This window comes from Equus asinus, chromosome 7 (genome assembly GCF_041296235.1).
Source record: "Equus asinus isolate D_3611 breed Donkey chromosome 7, EquAss-T2T_v2, whole genome shotgun sequence".
In the NCBI taxonomy this organism is placed as follows: Eukaryota; Metazoa; Chordata; class Mammalia; order Perissodactyla; family Equidae; genus Equus; species Equus asinus.
This window is the reverse complement of record NC_091796.1, coordinates 67,613,098-67,630,589: the sequence shown is the minus strand read 5'-3', so window position 1 is coordinate 67,630,589 and position 17,492 is coordinate 67,613,098. Positions and strand designations below refer to the sequence as shown.

At 42.8% G+C, this 17,492-nt stretch overlaps 1 long non-coding RNA gene across 11 annotated transcripts in view; it reads right to left on the bottom strand.

Annotated features, from left to right (window-relative positions):
- LOC139045691 (uncharacterized) overlaps positions 1 to 17,492 on the bottom strand; it is a 222,856-nt gene that overhangs the window by 156,899 nt on the left and 48,465 nt on the right. For 9 of the 11 annotated variants that reach the window (XR_011504607.1, XR_011504600.1, XR_011504599.1 and 6 more), the window contains one exon: positions 12,882 to 12,942. The exons of 1 other annotated variant lie outside the window; for it this stretch is intronic. This is a non-coding gene — a long non-coding RNA (uncharacterized lncRNA). Of the gene's footprint in view, positions 1 to 12,881; positions 12,943 to 15,080; positions 15,164 to 17,492 lie in introns of those variants that run through there. One more of the 11 variants, XR_011504608.1, reaches the window with a different exon arrangement.

The following is a 17,492-nucleotide window of genomic DNA, read 5'->3' as shown; positions in this document are numbered from 1 at the left end:
ATCTCCTCGCAGCTGTAGACACTGTCTTAACCAGGTGTGAAATGCAATTAAGAAATAATTCTGACCTCACAGGCTTTTTTCCTCAATAGCAATCTGATGTAGGGCAATTTTCAATCTCTCGCCTCAGCACTGTTTATGTTTTGTGACAGTAAATGTGACTCTGGGCCTAGATTTTGTTGAGAGAGAAACCATCCGCAGATCCGGGCAGGCTGGCAACATCAAACACATCCGCACCATCTTAAAACGCGCTGGCCTGCCCTGCCGCGCGGCCCTTTCTGCAGTGTTTAAAGAACTATATGCTGACAGGAGAAGCGAGGCTGACACTTGTTGAGTTTAACCCGAGGCTGGGAGTGCTTCCCAAGTGCTCCAGAGGCTGGCTCGACCCACTCTGTCACAGGAAGGAATCTGAGGTGAGAATTTGTTAGAAATGCTGATGAGATTATATAAATTCGTTGAGGTGGGGTTTTTTTTTGGGGGGAAATAGGGAGGAAAGAGTTTTGTGGAGGACTTCAGAGCTTTCAAAGCCACTGAGCTCAGATTGCATCCAAGGATAAAGGAACAGTCCCTGGTTCCCACAGAGCTCATGTTACGTCATGAAGCCAAAGGACTGAATTTCTTATTTTCTACTTATCTCATTTTTGTTTTCAATTTGCACAGCATAAACAAGTAAAGCTTTTTTAGCAAAGGATGTTTTTAAGTATGAGATTATAATGAGACTAATCTGTATATTTCAGAGACACACATAAACATGCTTATGTTCACGTTTTTGAAAAATCCATATTATTATTATTATTTTTGCTTAATTTTATTGAATTGGGTAAGTTATCAATTGACTACCTTGGGCATAAATGGAAACATGGAAACCTCAAGAAGGCCACAGAGCCATCTTACCACCTAGCATGTAATTTTTTGGGTTGTCTATGAAAAATGTGAATATTATTTTCATCATAAGACGGAATTCAGTATTTCTAATTTTCTAAACTTTACCTTTTTTTCCTTTTAAAGTCTAAATGGAATTAACACGTCAGTGGCTGTATTTTAAAAATGTATGAATTATATTATGCAACTATACAAACTATTTAAGAAACAATGCTTATGAAATAATCCGTATGGATTTCGCTCATCAGCTTTGTGTGAAAGAAAAGGCTCTCACAGTTCTGAGTTCAGGGACAGCCATGGCAATTTATGTGAAGTTCCAGTCCCTTCTTTTATTTTTGTCTTTTTGAGATGACCATTCCCCCTGCTGATTTTCCAAATGTGGCAAAGCCACGTGTGCTAGTTCCACTCTAAAGAAAACAAATATAATAATCTGATTTAGACATGAGGGACATCAGTGTGAGTGACAACAGTGGTAGGTAACAGGGAGTCAACATTTCTCTTTCCAGTCCCAGCTTCTCTCTAGCATTTAAAATATGTCAGCCAGTAGTACAAAGCCAAACCATTTTAAGAAGGTAATTCACAGCATTTTGGCTTCTATTTTTCACCAGCTTCTGAGTAATATATTGTACAAGAAAGAGGTCTTTGTTATGTTTATAATACATGTATAACCTGGTGGGAAGTCAAATAAGAAATGTATATTATTTGCATAACTTGAACTAAAGAACCTGGTGCATTATTGAGTCTTGAATGTCTTAGATTTAAGTGAGCTGGCTTAAGAGTAATATTACTCTATTACTGTTCTGTAATTCATATAATGAAATCATACGGCTCCAAAAAATTTAGTCTTAACAATGATAAGTGGAACCTGATTTTTGAACTCCGTTTTAATGAAAACAGTAATTTATAAACTGGCACATGTGTGCCCCTTTTTGTTTGCTGATAATACAAGGCTGCTGCATTTGTATCCTTTCATCTGCCCTCCCCTCGGTGCCCGCGAGGGAAGCCCATGTGGCCCAATGGCGCAGGCCCCGAGGACCAACGACCTCCTGGAAAATGAAGGGATCTGTTTATAGACACGACCGCTAGAACGTCTGGATCTCCACACAGTTCTCTGTGCCCTCACAACCAGCCCACCCTGACCTGCGTTTCCCTCCAGTCCGCTCTAAGAGCTGTCTGAGAAGTTATGCTGGCCCCGAGTGCCAGTGCTCCCAGGCTTTGCCCATGCCTGTGCCTGTGCCCAGAGAGGAGGACGGACTGCCCCCAACGTGGGCGGTGCCAGTCATCTTTAAATCTGGTGGGTGTGGGATGTCTTCCTTTAGTAGAAACATAAGCCTACAGCAATGCTCCCTTTCCCACCAAGGAAATGTGCCTTTGCTTTTAAAGCAGCTGAAGTTACGTAAGATTTGTATATTGAGAACAGGATCTTAAATGCTTCTGATGGTGCTATCGCAGAAGTTCAGGAGGTTTGCCTGGCTGAGTGTTCTGACTTAGAACTAAAGAGAGACAATTCTTAGGTATCTATATTCGGAAGTAAAGGATAGTATATAACCAGATGTTGGAATGCTCCCTTCTTGCTGTATCAAATAAAGATGACTATTACATATATTAACTATCTTACTCCACAATTACTAAAATATTTCTCGAAAGGACGTAGGAATGACTAAATCAGTAAGCTAATAGAATGAAAAATAAAGGCAGTGATCGAATGTACAGAAGCAAAAAGAAATTGTTTAAAATAAGATATCATACATTTGGGATATATACTCATATCTATTATCAAATAAATTCAAATGTCAAATACACTCTACATTGTCTTTTATTAATTTGATTACAAAAAAAAATTTTTTTAATTGTTCATATAGGGCCAGGAAAGTTTTCTGCTTGGTGTACTTTTTCCTACAGTTGATGGAGGGCCTCCTTCCTGAGACTACAACGCTACGGGCATCATTGCAACAGTAGTTAACTGCAATCTAAATGACTATATTGAGAATGTAATAACTAATTATTTTTAATCTTAGTTTTAAAGCGTAAGGTCTGAAACAGATCAGCCCAATTGGAATCATCCTTTCAAAAGATTAAAACAGTCACACTAGTCCTACAAATGGCATCCTAAAGATCCTTCCGGTTGACTTTCTGCTTTTTGTTTCTGGAAGGAGAGGGGTGGAGGAAGGGAGAGTTTGGAGAGGAGGTATTGGCTTGAAAAATAGACTTGGACGCGTTGCAAGCTCTGAAAACAGATTTCTTTATCTGCAAGCCAGGTTGGAGCGCATCCCCAGACTGCTCTTCTGAGCCACCTCTTCCGGTTGCGAGACCGCCATCTCTAGGATGGCGCACGAGCGGATGCTTTTCCTCTGCCCGTCTCCGCACTGTTTTCAGCCTTAGGTCTCTCCTAAGCAGGAAGACTCCCGTTCTGCCAATCTGCTTTTTGGTGATACAGACTACTATCTACCTATGTGGGGCCGAGAACAGGAAACTCCCCTCACTGGCAGTACGGTTGGGACCAGCACCAAGGTCATAAGGTGACTAGCCAGCGCTTTATCCTCTCAGCCAAGCCCTGGATAAGGGTTGCTCTTTGATGTTGAGCATGATACTTGGCTTTTTCAGAACTTATATCCAAAACAGTAATACATAATGCATTTGCTTCCATCGTACAGCTGCTGAGACATGTTGAAGGTTAATTTAAAGATTACTTAATGACAAGAGCTACTTTAAATCAATCAATTGCTTCAGAAAGCAAAAATGATCCTCCACTAACAAAAAGTTAAAATTGCAAGCAAATACACCTACAGGTTTCAGCTTCTTCCCAACAATTCACTACATTTCTCCTTTTAATACAAGCCGGCAGCTGGCTGGTTGAATCGCTCTCAGGGGTGGTGCCTCTCTCTCCATGGCTGCATCATGGTTCAGTTGTTTACAGCATAAGAGGCCCCTTCTGCTAGGTGGAACGACTTCTCCTGACCGTAGAAGGACCACATCCACTATGTTGGTGAGAAATGGTTTCTACCCTGCGGCCTAATTGTAATGAAAGCCTCTTCCTTTTTTTCCCACCCCTTGGTTCTGAAGATGTCGTCTCTTCTTTGCTTCCCTGAACCACATGAGCATGGAGCACACGATGCATTCACTTCTCAGGGGTCTTGTTAGACACTTCCCCCGGGCAAAGGCTATGCAGCGTGCCCACAAGATTGCAATTTTTCCCCGATACAATCACATGCTCCTCTGCGCCCCCCAGTAACCGCATTCTCTATTGTTTCTCCTGTGACATCTGGTTGGTTGGCCTCACCCTGACTGGATTTAAGTGTTAGAAGGAGAACTGACATAAGAATGGAGGTGAAGGGAAAAGGCGACAGTGAACAGTAAGTGGAGGTTACACCAGAATGCATGCCAGATTTATACCCAAAAAAGAGGCTGCAAAAAAAATCTAGTTTTCTCTTTAAAAAAGAAAACAGCCACATTATTTAACTTTCTTGCAATTTTTTCACTATTGAAAAAAGTGCTGTGAAGAAGTTAGGTGTTGCTGGCCTCTGTAAATCCAGTGTGCTCCTGCTCCCCTCTGAGCCTCAGGAGAGAGTAACAGACTAATAACAACATAACTACCCTTCAGGAGTACTTGCTGTGCCCCAGCTCGTTTAGTCCTCACATCATCCCCATTTTACTAAGCAGAAAACTGAGGTACAGAGAGGTTAAGTACCTCGCTCAAGGTCACACAGCTGGAGTTGAAGCAGCTATGAGTTGAACCTAGTAGTTGGCTTGAAAGCCTGTCCTTTTAACCACTATGCTACGAGCAACCAAATGGCATCCTATGGAAAGGAAAGCCCTAGAATGGCACATCTTCTGTTTTTATGAAATATGATCTTTAAAAGCACAGACTGGAGAGCCCCACGGCCTGGGTTGAAGTCTTTCTCTAGTTCTATGATGGGCGACACTTACTAAATCTTTCTGTGACGGTGTGCTCACCTGAAAGTGGGAATGATAATAGTCACCCTCTCAAAGTGCTGTTACAGGACTGGACGAGCAGGAACGTGAGAGCTCCAGGCCAGCACCTGGTTTGACATGGTCGACACTCCAGAGTGTCTTGTTTTCTTTTGCTGGTGTGAAGTATCCTGGTGTCGATTTTCTTCAGCTTTCTGCGTGTGCTCTTCTGTGCCACAGATGCACACTCGGTTCACTCTGCCAGGATGTGGCAGGATGTGTGTCTGCTGTCGCCAAAGAGCCCTGTGGTCAAACAGCCCTTCCACTAGCAATCTGCAAGAAAATGCCAGCTCTCCCTTCCCTGACCAGAGCTCTTAATCAAAATGATATGTGTATTAAAAATAGATAAATCATATATATGCATACACACGTATACATATGTATATGTACATATGTATATTGTTCCCAGGGAGAAACAAAATGTTTGGATTCAAGAAGTATTGATTATAACTTAGTACACTTTTAAAATCAAAGTGCAAAACTCAAAAGCATTTTAAAATTAGCTCAGACATAAAAATAATTGGAAGTGTGCTACCGACATCATTAAATACAAAACCAAACTCTCACAACTTAGAAATGGGAGCCTTCAATACCTGGTCCGCGTGCTCGGGGCTGGCATGCGCAGCCGGCGCGGGACCTGCACACGTCCTCTCGACCTCACTGTATGCTTCTGACTGTGATGTTAATGGCTCCTTTGAAGAGGTTAAAAGCATATTGAGAGCAGGAATCGATGCAACTGTATTTATATGTCATCATTTTCTCAAATATTAGGATGCACCTTAATCAGAAATGCATTCACCAGACTACAAGATAAAGGACACTGATCACTAATAAATACTGCTTATTGTCTGATATTAACCTAAGTACAATGATTTTTTTAAGCATAGCACACATAGAGATTATCCTAAAATTCTAATGCTAAATTCTTGCAAATAAAAATATACTCATAAAAAAATCTTTTACAAAAATTTGAGCAAAATTTTCAGAAATTCTTAGCTTAAAATTGCTGCTGATTGAGACTGGCCACATTTTTATTTCAGTGTTTTTTGGCCACATTAAAGTCATGACCGGTTTCCCTGGGAAGTCAACAGAAGTTTGGCAGGTGCATGAGCTCTGCAGGGCAGACAGCAAGAGGAGAGGTGAGCTCAGACGGTAATTGTAAAATTTTGGACACCTTTCTGCAGCTTTAATAACTCAAACCCAAAATAGTACTCAGGGAAAGACAGAATTTGGGAGAGTTTTGAACCGGGACTTGGCTATTTTGGTAGTTTTCTTCTATGATATAGAGAGGGCCTCTGTTGTCGAAGTAAACAGGAGTCCATACACGAAACAGACCTCCCGTGAGGGTGGGCTCTGGCCACCGCCCCTACTGACGCCAGATTTCCGTGAGGGGGTCTGCAGCCTTCACACAGCAGTGGGCAAGGCCACGAGGAGCAATCTGATGTGTGGACTGAGGAAAAACTGAAGAACCGTGTGGATTTTCTTTTCTTGGCATTTCTTTGTTTTGATCATACTGTTAATGTTCTTTATCAAAATGTCTTTCTCCAATTTCCCCAGCCTGGCGGTTTGAACGTTTGCATGAAGTAGGCACATATCACTACATATGAACCGTGAAATGTATTTGAAAATAAATGTTTTAATTAAAATTGACATTTCTGAGCCTACTGCTGAGGGCAGCTGCTTATTCTCTAAAATTACTTTGTCTGTCTCCGTAGGAGCCCAATATAAGAGGAGTTTCCATCCCACTTTAATACTAATTTAATATCAAGAGAGCAGCCTTAGTGTGTATACACACACTTTCTTCTCTGGGTTGTTACACCAGTTCTGAAGGACTGCAAATGGGCTTTGCGTTCTCATCAAGCATTCGCCTGACCTGCCGATTTCCCCAAATGTATGCATGAACAAGATGGTGGAATAGGAGCTCTCCCTCGGGGTTTATGGATGGAGGGGGCCAGGTGTAGACAGTGGCGCCTACTCTGACCCTGTCCCCTCATCCTTGCCTGAGCTGGCACTGCTGGGGAGGGATGGAATAAGAGGCAGCTGTGTGTCATCAAGGTGGCATCAGACGTTTTGGGAACAACTATAGCTAACCTGGGCTGAGCACTTACTATGTGGTAGGCATCATTCATTCACTCAACAAATACAGCAGCAGTACTCTAGTCCCTATAGAGCTTACATTCCGGTGGGAGGAGGCAGAAAAACTGAATACGTTATATAGTATATTAGCATGTGAGAGTTGTTATGGGTAAATACAAAGAAAGAAGGGAAAAGAGAGGTCCAGGAGTCAGTGTGTTTGCTAGTTAGAAAACGGTGGTGACATTTGAATGAAGCCTCAAAGGAGGTGAGGGAACAAGACATGCTGGCATCCTGGAGAAGAGAGCTCCAGGCAGAAGGAAAGCGAGTGCAAAGGCCCTGAGGCAGGAGTGTACGTAGTGAGTCTGAGGTGGCAGCAGGGTGGCCAGTGCAGCTGACGCGAGGAGAGCAGAGCTAGGAGAGAAGTTCAGGGTGTAAGGCATGGAGGGTGAGGGTAAGGACTGTGGCCTCTACTCGGAGCCATTGGAGGGTTGTCATTAGCCGACTGACATGATTTGACCTATTTTTTAAAAGGATAACTGGGTGATATGTTAAGAACAGATCATAGCCCTTTCTAAACACATACATGTATTATTCAATCTCACAACAACCCCCTAGAAGGATACTATTATCTCCATTTTATAGATGAGTAGCTAACGCACAAAGTAGTTGAGTGACTTGCCCAAAGTTACACCTAGAAAGCAGGAGAAATGAGTTTTCAAACCCAAGCTGTCTGGCCGTAAGCCCTGCCTCCCAACCACTGGGCAATCTTGCTTCTCTGCAGATTGACCCGGCAGTGACCCCTGCTGCCACAGGAGGGCTTACTTTTAACTGAGCAGCCAGAAAAATGTATAGAAAAATGCAGCTTAACATTGTGCTGATACAAGCATGTTAAATACGCCGTCAACTCCATACTTGAGTGACCACCTCAAAGCCAATGACTGTCTCTTCCTCTGCCCTGGATCTCACGCTGTCTCCCAAATTCACCCATCTGATTCCGCTCAGCGAGCTCAACACGCTTGATGAACAGCCTGTCGCGTGCTAGGATCTATACGAAGCAGTCGCATTGTCTTTGTCCTTAAGGAATTTATATCACAGACCACAGAGAAGCAGAGACATAAGCATCGTTCCGTATAACGTGTCTCCTGAGTATCTCCACCGGGATGTCGTGTGGACACTTCACGGCAACAGGTCCCAAAAGAAAGAATCTTTCTGCCCTGATCCTCGCTCTTGTATTTCGTATGTTGGATAACGATGCTCCTACATGTGCAATTCTTTGATTCGTCCTTGACATCGCTTGTTCTCTCATTGCCCACCTCGTCCTGGCCAGGTTCCCGTCAGCTCTGCCTCCTGAGCATGTTAAGGATGACCCTCCTCTTCATCCCCCTCCCACCTTCCCTCTTGCAGACCTCCACCGGCTTTAAGCAGAGCAGAGGTCAGCGAACGTTTCTTGTAAAGGGCCAAACTGTAAATGTCATGAGCTTTGCAGACCACATACAGTGTCTGTCACATATCCTTCTTGGGTTTTCTTTTGTTTGTTTGTTTTACAACTCTTTCAAAATGGAAAAACCATTTTTGGCCTCTGAGAGACCAGCAACAGCCCCCAACAGGTCCACGTACTTCCAAGGCATTCTCCCAGCCTGTCCTCCCACACTGACCTCTCCCTGCCTATCTTTCTGTATTAGACGTTTCAAAGCCCCAAGGTTTCGATTCTTTCCTTTTCATTTAAATCCTTATAAAAGAAGCTCATATCACTCTCCTCCTTTAAAATTTTCAATATGCCCCCTATGATCTACAGAATAAAATATAGACTCCTTACATACAAAAAGGCCTCTGGCCTCCTCTCCCATTCCTCCATCCTCCACACACTACGAGGGAGCCACACAGAACTTACCTCTCTGCAAACACCCTATGGTTCCCTGAAGTCCTGCTATCCTTGCCCGTGCTGTTCCTGGAATGCCCTAATGCCCTTCCCGCTCCTCCTCCTTATTCTACATCTTCATCTTCATCTTCATCTTCTCCTTCTCCTTTCTCCTTCTCTTCTTCCTCCTCCTCTTGTTTTTTTCCTTCTTCTTCTTGTTTCAGTTCTTGATTGGTGTTCCCTTCCTGGCACCACATTTATATTTACCCTTCAAGGTCCAATTACAAAGTCGTCTCATCTATGAAGTATTCCAGTTCCCTCCTTTGCCACTGTCTTGTCCAGCTGGAAGCAGTTGCTCCCCTGCTCCCACAGGGATTTGCACACCCCCTAGCATAATGCTTTCCGGAAAGCGTGGAAAGCAAGGTTGTCTGGATTCAAATTCGGCTCTGCCACTGATGGGCTGTGGGATGCTGGGCTGAGCTCTTCCTTGGTTCCTTTGGAAAAATAGGGATTTTGTGATGATTAAACAGTTAATATGTGTTACATCTTTAAGACTCTGACACAGCCTCAAGACTCAAAGGCTAAATATGATTATTATCTCGACTAAAGCATTGAGTATGATGTATGATAAATGTTTGATTACGAATCTGTCCCTCCACTAGATTAAGTGGCTTGAGGGCAGAAACTAGGTTTTCTTCATCTTTACTCAAGGCCTAGAACATAGTTTGTGTTGAATAAATGTTTGCTAAATGAATGAATGACCCCAAATAATGGATATTTGAAACCAGGTATGGTTATTCACAAAGCTCCCTTGAAAACAGGAAGAATGTTCTGCCTCCCCTGGGGCTGCTGGTAGCAATGGGGAGGCGGGATGTCCTTCCTCGGAGCAGAAAAGCCAATGAGCACAGGGATTGTACAGTGAGTTCTTGAATAGGCAGCTTGAGTTTATCCCCCAGTTCCACCACTGATTAGATATGCAGCCTCGGGCATATTACTTAACCTCTCTGTGCCTCATCATCAGCCCAGGTAAGTGAGAATAATAATAGCATCAACCTTACAGGGTTTTAGGAGGATGAAATGACTTACACATTTAAAGCACTTAAAATGGTGTCTGCTTATAGAGTACGCACTCAGGCTCAGCCGTCATTGTGACTGTCAATATCATTCTTCTCAAGATTTGGGGCTACGTCAGGACACAGCCACTTCACACCCTGGACACAGTCCCATTGAGTTATGTCATTGCATATTTTCTTTTTTCGGGTCTCAGAAGAAATCAGGACCAGCCCAGGCATGGCTGAAGGGGAGATATTAGGTATGCCAATATTTTCCTGCCATGTGTGAGAAGGGGATAATTAGCATATTTTAGGCTTCAAGGAATAGACGTCTCCAATTAAACTGGCCTAAACAAGGAGGAAATTACTAGCACACACGTGAAGAGTTCAGAGGATGGTGGTGCCACAGCTGCTTGAATCATTGACTCAGCAACACCATCGAGGACTCAGATTCTTTTCGTCTTTCTGCTCTGCCATCCTCAGTGTGTCTGCTTGACTTTAGGCCGAGATGGCTGCGATAACACAGTCTGGGAATTGCATTCAGACACAGCAACATCCATTGGCCGAAGAGGAACAGCTCTTCTTGAGCACTGTTTTAAGAGGGAAAATACCTTTTGCAGAGGCCCCAAGCAGACTTCCCTTCACGTCTTATGGGTCAGACCTGGGTCCCATGCCCACTCGTAAACTAGAGACTGCCAATGGGGTCGCCGTGACTGATAGACACTGATCAGGAGTTACCCTAACTTTAGGAACGGGGTAGATTTCAGAACAAGATCGGGGTTCTATACACAGGGAAGAAAGGGGGAAAGGCTGTTGGATAGGCCACCCCAGGCTCTGCTGTGGAGAAGTCTTGGTATTTGTCTGTTTCACTACCCTTTGTCACAGTGGTTTATTTTGGAAGAAGCAGAGTAGAAGACAGTCTCGTTCCGACTAATTAAAGTATTTCAGCAGGCTGGTGAACTTCTTGTTTTCTGTCTTATGTATTTTTTGTTTTTTAAATATTTACACATCTGAGATTCTGGTTTTAAAAATCTGGGCAGTGCAGGCAATGAAATGTAACTCTCAGGTGTAACTGGTACACAGTTGACCCTGGGCTTTGCCCAGGAACCTGGCGAGGGCCTCTAATTAAACGGGCTGTTCTTGTGTCCCTGAAACCCAAAGAGGGGGTCTCATTGTAGGGACTGATATCTGAGAGGCTTTCATCCTCCTCTGAACACACAAAATGGAGACTCCTAAAGAGAAGCGTGCTCTGACCATCTCCCAGGCTCAAACATCCACCTCAATCACATCTGCCACGCTCCCTGCTTCACCCAGAACTAGCTAAGAGTGTTCAGTGAGCATCAGATTCCTGAAAAGCCGCCAGTGCCAGCCACCCTGGTTCAGAGAACTGGAATCAACACGTCCACCAGGGCACTGCTCCTCGCATTTCAGAATATACCTCCTGCTCGACATTGCCATTTTGTAAGCTTTTGGCTAGCACCAAGCAGTAAAGAAAATCCATAAGGAATTCATCATTCATAATGAAATCCTATATTGGCATATTTTGTCCAATTCAAGTTTTATACTTATATAGGCCCAGAAAAAAAAAGATCCTGGACACTAAAACTGTGAAGATCCACTCTAGATAAATTGAAAGCGAAAGAGTCTTTAAGATCGTTCGTTAAATTTTTGGCATTTTACAGATGAGGCAACTAATTCTCAGAGAGAGCAAGAGGTGGACGGGCCTAAGCTCCCAGAGCGTGAGAGTTGCAGGGCTGAGATTTAAGACTCCTGTGACAGATTAAAAGCAGCCACAAACTTTTTGCTACTCCAGTTGAGAGCTGGAGTCTAATTCTCCTCCCCTTAAATCTGGCCTGAAATTATTGACCTTCTTGACCAATAGGATGTGACGAAAGTGATGTTCTGGGGCTCATGAGGCTTGGTCAGAAGAAGCCCTGCAGCTTCGGTGTAGGCCTTCTTGGAATGCTCGCTCTAGAGGAAGCCAGCGGTAAGAAGTCTGAGCCCCGAGACTGCCATGCTGTGAAAAAGCCCAAGCTAGCCAGTGGAAAGGCGGCGTGAAGAGAGGAAAGTCTGCCCAGCCCTCGGCCGTTCCAGCCATCCTCTAGTCCAGATGCCTGACAGGAGAGTGAAGAAGCTGTCAGGCGACTCCAGCCCCAGCCACCATTTGACTGCGACCACGTAGGAGACCCCAAGCTAGACCCATCCACTTAAGACCAGCCAATCCACACAACTGTGAGAGGTGGTAATAAAATTTGCTTTAAGCCACTAAATTTTGGGATGGTTTGTTTTGCAACAATAGATAACTAGGACATTCTCTCACTCAACACCTTGACCCACAGCATTAATAAAATACAGAAACCAGGAAATTGAAATTCTGGACAGAACAAAGATTCTTCAGGCTGTCGGAGAGTTACCTGCTTGCATATTCTGTAAAGCGTGGTATCATTCGAAGTCCATTAGAACACAGTTTTTAACAAGCTTTAACAGCCTACATCACATGACACAAGTGATCTTTATTGCTCATGTGACAGAGTAGCTTAGGAATTGAGGCATGTTCAGAAGACCCAGGGTGAGCACTTCTGGATTCTGCAGTATTTACACCTTCATTTATCAATGACTGTTAATACAACTTGGAAGAAAAAGATCTTCCACAATAGTTTTAAAGGCCCTTTCAAGGAATATGGAGATTTGAATACATTTTTCAATATTACAACAATTGCACAGCTGATAGCATTTGAAGGTATTATTGGTCACTGTTTGGTCCTCCTTCATAAAATTCTCTTGGGAAGAAACTAGATTATTACCACTAAGGAATCAATAATTTCTTACCACTAAAGAATCAAGACATTGATTATATCATAGTTGCTTTCCATGGAAAGTTGCTCACAAATATCTCAAAGATTTATAAGCTTATAGAGGGGAACAAATGTTGTCCCCTATGGACCTAACTATTGTACCAATTTACTTATACCTTTTAAGAATCTTGAAAACATTATGCTACGTGAAATAAGCCAGACGTGAAAGAACAAATGTACATTTCCACTTACGTGATGGACCCAGAAAAGTCGAATTCATAGACACAAAAAGTTGAAAGGTGGTCACCAGGATCTGGGGGAGGAGACATGGGGAGTTATTGTTTAGTAGGTACAGAGTTTTCGTCTGGGCTGATGAAAAAGTTCTGGAGACGAATAGTGGTGCTGGTTGAACAATGCTGCGAATGTACTTAATGCCGCTGAACTGTACATCTAAAAATGGTTAAAATGGCAAATTTCTTTATGTATATTTTACCACAATAAAAAAATTACCTCTTACTTTAAGAAAAAAATAATAAAAATAAAACGAAGAATTTGGGTGTTTTATCAGTCAGCTTCCCAGCAGGAAACAGATGGCACACTCAAATTAGGACACTTTGAGGAGAGTTTAATAAAAAGACTCTTTACAAAGGTTTGGGCAGAGCGTAAAGAAATGGCAAGGGAGAGAGGAGGAGCCCAGGGCAAGGATGGAAGGAGCAGATAATCAGGAGCCAAAGAACGAGATGGCTGTGTGGAGAGGGTCTTTTAGAGAAGTAAGACTTTCGGGGGTCGGGGAGCCAGCCTGCACCAAACCCGCAGGAAGGATGCCGGAGGAGAGCACGGAGAGCGGAGAGGGAAGCTAGCCACCATGGCTTTCTATCCAACGCGGCGTCCTCACAGCACTAACTGTCACCCACCGGCCAGAACACACACAACCATCAGAGTCTACCTTCTCCTTGGGCCCCATAGCATAGTAACCTCCAGGCCAAAACCTCTACTTTATGAAAACACAGGGAAAGAAAAAAGAAATATGCCGTACTTAGATATTCTTTCGCACAAGACATGGCTCCTATCCTGGGGCTCAAAGGTGCAATCCCCTTGCGGCTCCCCATGAGCCTGGAGCAGCTCTGTACCCCTTCCCCGGAGCTGACACCCTAACTCTTCAAAGACTGAGACCCAATAGAACGAGGCCCAGAAGGACAGAAGAAAACCAGTGACCAGTCCTTCTGTGTTCTGTCTAAAGCCAACCTTGCCAGCTCTGGCCTCAAATTTAAGGACTCATCTCTGTCCTGTCCATCCCTTCAAGGAGTGTAGACTTCCTATAGACTCAGCAAAATGGAAATATCAGAACACGTAGCAAAGAACCCCACATGCTTTGGTTCTGCTGAGTTCCACTTCTTGTTTTGTGGAAGGGTTTTCAATAAGAATAATTTTGATTTCGTAAATGGGTGTTCTGAGAAATCCTCTTTATTCTCTGTAGTTCAGGTATAAAAAGGGTTAATGCAACCCCCATGTGAGTGGACACTCACGTGTCATGATCTGAGGGTCATTTTTGCCTGACTCTCCCCTCTCCTGCCCGCCTCAACTCAGCTGTCCCTCCTACTTGACTTAAAAAAATCTCATTCCATTAATGTCAATCCTCCAGGTTAGACCACTACGGCCGGGTCACGGTCTCTAGAAGGTGACTGCTGCTATGCACATATGTCACCTGGCAGGAGAAGAGGGCCCCGAGGAGGCGGCGAGGGAAGGACAGCCATCTTCTGTAGACCTCTTCCATTAGCACATTAGCACGAATGAGCTTATCAGATTAGCTAATTGTCACCTGGACACTTTGGACCGTGCAGAGACTGGTGAGGCACATGTCCACACAAAGCAGGGAGAGTGCATAGCGACAAGTCCCAGAAGGAGCTTGGAGCCTTCTCGAAGGGGAGGGCCCAGTGAGGAAGGACAAACGAGATGCTGCAGAGGACAGGAGGCTGGGAGAGAAAGCTCTGGATGAGAAGGTGCTAAAGATGAGTTTCACCACTTTCGAGGTTTGCCTGGGAGCCCCCCAGCCCCAGGGGCTTGAGGAATGGCAGGTATACAAACAGCTCAGGCGCAAGCAGATAACTTGACTTCTGTTTCCTGAAACAGTAACCTGGGCAAAGACGTGCTCTGGTGAGATGGACACAAGATAACCTCCAGGCCGTCCCCCTCCAAACACCGAGAAAAGTGAGATGAAATATGCAAAGATTTAAAGACATACATAAGCATTTAAGAAAGAAAGGACGAGGACAGGCCGGTGGAACATGGAGGCGTGACTTGAACACCCAGAGGGGAACAGAGGACAAGATTTTGGGTGAGTACAAAGTGGGGAGTTTAAACTGGCATAAAACCAGGACTCTGACTTTCAAGGAAAGGAGGGACTAGAAAAACATCTACCCAATGACACCGAGAAATGATAAAGAAATTTACCTGAATCTTCCTGAGCTCTCGGTAGAAAAATAACAGCCTCTGGAATTCATGCCACAAGGTCAGGGAACCCCAAATGTAGAAACTGACATAAAAAGTGTTCTAGGCCAGTGGCAGGCGGCCCTTAAGCTGGCCCTCAACCACCCCGTGACGCCACTTAGCTGCTGGGAAAAGCGCCAGCTCTGGGGCCCATCCCTCAGCCCAGGCCCCACAGGCTTCCCTCGGGTAAGGTCCACTGAGATGAGTTCGTGGTCAAAGCCCATCATAAACAATGCTATCTTACCACAATAGACACACAAACCCAAAAAACCCACAGTATTTGACCCCCAAGAAATTTATATAATAAATATGTTTTAAATCGTATAAGAAGGAACTGAAATCACAAAAACAGGGCACTATGAAAAAAGTATAGGCAGAGATGAGGAAAAAAACAAAACTTCTAGGAATAAAATTTTCACTTTTTAAAAAATATCTCAATGATGTGTTACATAGTAGACTAGATCCAAATGGAGTGATAACCAGTGAGCAGGAACACTCAGAATGAAGTGCAGACAGATGAGCGTTAGGCCTTATAATCGTCTCAATTTTTCTCTACTTCTCATATTTCCTACTTTGTATCTAATAAGAAAGAGAACATAAGCACGGATAAATAAGAGGCTTTATAAATCATGCGAGAATACTATGAATAGCTTCATGCCAACAAATTTGAAAACATAGATAAAATGGAAATTTTATTTTGAAAACAAAACCTACCAAAGCCTATGCAAGAAGAAATAGAAAACTAAAGACCACAGCATTTCTTAGAAATTGGATCAGTTGTGAAAAATCTATCCACAAAGCAAGCAAACAAAAATACCAGACTCAGACCTTTTACAAAATTCTACCAGGCTTTCAGAATATAAATAAATTCTATCTTATACAAACTGATCCAAAAAGAGGAAAAGAGGAGAAACTCTCCAACTTATTTTTTGAAGCTGGTATTCTCTTCACTTTTGACAGGAAATGCAGACAGGGGTAATATGATAAAAAGAAAAGTATAGTTTAAAGAAAAAAACCATATGACTACCTCATTAGATGTACAAAAAATATTTGATAAAATTCAACCCCCCATCATTTAATTCACAAAACTAAAAACTCTTGACAAACTGGGAAGATGAGCAAACTTCCTGAACCTCATGAACCTCATGAACCTATAGCAAACATCACATTTAATGGTGAAGCATTATAAGCACTTCCCTTAAAATCAGGAATAATACAAAGATGCTCACCAGCAGCATTTCTATTCAACAATGTACTGATGGCTCTAGTTAGCATGGTAAGACAAGGGAGGAAAACAAAAGGTGTGAGAATCGAAAAGAAGGAAATGAAGCTGTCGTTGTTCAAAGACAGCAAGATTGGTTCAAGAAAAACCCTAAAAGTTCAACAAGGTTACTAAATATAGGTCAATATACCCAAATTTAATTGCATCTCTATACAACCACAACAGACTTGGAAAATGGCATTTAAAGTTTTCCATTTACAATAGCTTCAGAAACTATAAGGAACATAGGGAAAATGTGCAACAAAACCAAAAAAACTTTATGGAAAAAGTAGGAAACTTTATTAAATAGCACAACAAAACTAAAAAGAAGAGTGATATATTAACAGTTGAAATGACCAATACATTAAAGATAGCTATAGAGTAAAGACAACACAGTAAGATCTCTCCAAATTAACGTAAAAATTACATGCAATGTCAATCAAAACCTCACCATGACTTTTCAAAGACTGCTACAACCCCTATTATATGAGAGAAGAGAGAGCTACGAGAGGCTAGACCATCCCTGAGCAGGAGGAGGAAGCAGGCACGAGAAGAGGAAGCTCGCTCCCAACAGAATGGCATTACAGCAGGGACAGACAGACAGACAGACCGTGGAGCACAACAGAGAGCCCAGAAACAGATTCTCATTCCTATGGGTGCTTGACATACAAGAGGTGACGTTACAAAGCCATGGGGAAACATGTCCATTCAACCAAAGATAAAACTGAATCCTTATCTCATACCATAAACAAAAAATAATTCCAGAAGAACCAAAAACCTAAATGTAAAAGAGCTGCAAAACTTTCAGAAGAAAACGTAGACTATCGTTACGGTGGAGAAAGATATCTTATAAATCATGAAAAGCACAAACCTGAAAGGAAAATCTGACTCAATTTTACTACCTTAAATTTAAATATTTGATATGATGTCATAAACAAAATAAAATATAGGCCACAGATTAGATGAAAATGTTTGCAAATGGTGTAACAGTGGATACGGATTCAAGCCTTACAAAAAATTCCTCAAAACAAGTGAGAAAAAAGAAAAAAACGGTAAAGCAAAAATTATGAATAAGTTGTTGACAAAGCAAGAAATTTGAATGGTAAATAGACATG